This window comes from Limulus polyphemus, unplaced genomic scaffold (genome assembly GCF_000517525.1).
Source record: "Limulus polyphemus unplaced genomic scaffold, Limulus_polyphemus-2.1.2 Scaffold3471, whole genome shotgun sequence".
Taxonomy (NCBI): Eukaryota; Metazoa; Arthropoda; class Merostomata; order Xiphosura; family Limulidae; genus Limulus; species Limulus polyphemus.
In genome coordinates this window covers 120,780-124,503 of record NW_013669081.1, presented here as the reverse complement: position 1 = coordinate 124,503, position 3,724 = coordinate 120,780, and positions in this window count along the sequence as shown.

Here is a 3,724-nt window from a genome sequence, read left to right as displayed (position 1 = left end):
TGTTTTCTTTATTGTTATGAAAGAAACTCACCTAATGTGTTTTATTATTTGCCTGATCCGGTTCCGTAAATTGAAAATGCAGTCTAAAGTCCTCTTTTTTTTTTACCCGAAGATACTGTAAATCAATTATATATTTCCAGAACCATTAAGGATACACAAAAAGCCAGTTTCTTCAAAAATATTATTTAAAAGTATGTGTGTGATTTATGTTGTTGGCCTATTTTTTGTTCGTATCTACATTAGCTGCAATGCATCTCGGTGAAACGTTAATGCTATTTTTTATTTGTTTGTTTTATTACTTTTTTTTTCAATCACGTGTTATAACAATTGGAAGATAGATAGCAGGTGTAGTGCTCTATATGCATGTATATATCTATATATACTATGTATACCCTCAATATTTCTTTTGACTGATAGAAGACGTTCATGTAATGGAAACACCAATGTACACAACAAGCGATGGATAATCATGCAGTCGAGATTAAGGGAAGGCACGAATATCGAATAAAAGATAGTCTGTTCATTTTCATAGCAGATCAAGCAAAGCAGAAGGTGCGTTACTATTAAAAAGACGGAATGTGGAAGCTGGAATTCCTTATCCACCAGTTAATACGTGTGAGACAACTTGACAATCAGGATTTCTTTACTAATCATCGAATTTACCATTTTACTAGTATGATCTATGCATGGAACTCTTAGCTTTCAGTGGTGCTGTTCTTCATACAGTTTCAAATCCAATGTATGTTATAGAATATGAGGGGTGCTATTCTTCATGCAGTTCCAAATCCAATCTATGTTATAGAATATGAGGGGTGCTGTTCTTCATACAGTTCCAAATCCAATGTATGTTATAGAATATGAGGGGTGCTGTTCTTCATACAGTTTCAAATCCAATCTATGTTATAGAATATGAGGGGTGCTGTTCTTCATACAGTTCCAAATCCAATGTATGTTATAGAATATGAGGGGTTCTGTTCTTCATACAGTTCCAAAGTTGGTGTATTTTTGCAGGACATCAATTATGCCTTTTCAGTAAGAAATGTTTTAGAAAGAAAAATGGGACTTGGAACTTATTTTGCATATGTCATTCATATATAAAGATATACGAGTTATTGAACTGATTCCACTGTATATTATCTTTTTTAACCATATCACCTTTTTTTAAAAAAAAATATTACTGTAAAATTTTGTAGTTCAATAGCATGGAAGTTTTATATAGCTATCACTTTTTGATTGCACATCAGTGTATATGTTAATACAATAAATCATACACACCAATATATTGTGTTAATACAATAAATCATACACAACAATATATTGTGTTAATACAATAAATCATACACAACAATATGATGTGTTAATACAATAAATCATACACAACAATATATTGTGTTAATACAATAAATCATACACAACAATATGATGTGTTAATACAATAAATCATACACAACAATATATTGTGTTAATACAATAAATCATACACAACAATACATTGTTTGTTTGTTTGTTTTGAATTTCGCGCAAAGCTACACGAGGGCTATCTGCGCTAGCCGTCCCTAATTTAGCAGTGATAGATTAGAAGGAATGCAGCTACTCATCATCACCCACCGCCAACTTTTGGGCTACTCTTTTACTAATGAATAGTGGGATTCACCGTCACGTTATAACGCCCCCACGGCTGAAAGGGCGAACATATTTGGTGTGACGAGGATTCAAACCCGCAGATTGCGAGTCGAGCACCCTAACCACCTGGCCATTCCTGGCCCAACAATATATATATATACTCACTAGCGAACCCGTGGGCCTATGGCCCACATTTACAGGGCCACTATAATACAAATTTAATTCTTGAACTACTATTTTACATTTTTTTTCAGTTTATTTATCGTTGCTGCTGTAATTCCAATTTAATATCCTTAACCAAGTTCCGAACGGTAATTAGTAGTCCTACTTACTTACGTACTATAATGTAAATCAATGCCCAATTTGCGGCCCGCTTTCGAGGAATCCTCGTAAAAGGGTTTTCGCGAAATACCCACCTTCCCTAAGTGGTTGGGTGAAAAGTTTTCCTTTTGTGCAAACCTCGGGGCCGAGACGATTCGTTTGGCACCATTTAGAAGTTGGCGAGTCTAGCAGTTTAGGATCAGGAATTTGGGGGAAATCCCGGGTTCCCCAAGAGATGAGATGAAAATTTTAACTTTGTGCAAATCTCGGGGCCGAGACGATTCGTTTGGTGCCACTTAGAAGATGGTGCGACCAGGGGTTTAGGAGGAGTTACGTGACACACACATACACAACAGACACTGAATCTTGTTATCACTATACGTGTACTTAAACATCAGATTATTTATATACGCATAACGCGTACTTTATACGGCATACACATATACATAATCCATATGTATGTTACGCGCCTTTTTATCAAGTTGCGCCTTTGATAAGACGCGCGTTGCTTTTTGTCATTTGATAAATGGAGCCGCTTTCTTATACAAATCGCAAGGCTATGTACTTGTCCAGAACTTTAGGACATATATACATAATATATATTATTATTATTATGTATAATATATACCAATCACCTGTCTTACAGCCAGCGCTTTCACAGCCTAAAAGCTGCTTGATCTTCAGATAATCCGAAAATATATAAACCAACCTTAGCTAAACAAAGTTGATAAAAAAAATCACAAAAAACGTAAATAAATATATATATACATATACGTTTCCATAGAAATGTAAACAGACACGTTATAACTATACTTTCGTGAAGATGTAAACACAATATAAACACATATTTTAAATATATAGCATATTCGGAATAATTAACCGTTTAAAGTGCAATTAAATGACTGATTCAAAAACAATTTTCTTACATGGTATTTGTTAAAATGTCCCGATCATTTAAATGGACTAAAGCAGGGATTTCACACGTGACTTATGCATTTTAATTACGTATTAAACATATTAAGATATTAGTACCCTTTCATGAATTATATGTAAAGTGTTTGTTAATTTTAAATATTACAGTTTCATTTTACATGTTTATACTAGGACGAGTCTTACGTCTGTCCTTATGCCAAAGTAAACGATTTTAGACTCTTAGGTTGTCTATAACCCGCATGTATTTTATTGTTACTTACAATTTGTTTAATTTTCTTTGATGTGCAGTTTCCTAATCATTGTTTGATGTTACCTTCTGTGTTTGTTGCAACAATTGTTAAGATGTTCTGGTTATGATACGGCAGATCGTATTGTTTGGCGCGAAAACATCTCATTGTTCATTACGCCTTCTGGATAATTACGATTTGATAAAAAAAAAATGTTCTAAATCGTTTAACGGAGAAACTCCACTTTATCGCTAGTGTAGAAATGTTACGATAAATACATTCATATGCCCATACACGTGCAACAACAACATGAAGAAATGTAAGAACCATTGTTACGTCAGTCGCCGGTCCGATGAACTCGTGAACCTACTAACTCATCGCCAAGCTTGGTTTGTTCTTAGGCTTCGACGTAAATCCCGCTATTAAAAATACTGATGTAAAATCAAACGATTTATAAACTTTAATAATTCTGTTATGTAAAGATATCATGCATGAACACCTGCAAACGTATAAGGAAATATAATTTACTTATAACTTTCTTATACTTATATTAAACTGACTATATTAAATTGTTCCACAAAATAATAGGTATATATATATTGTTACGTCTCCGTTCGTTA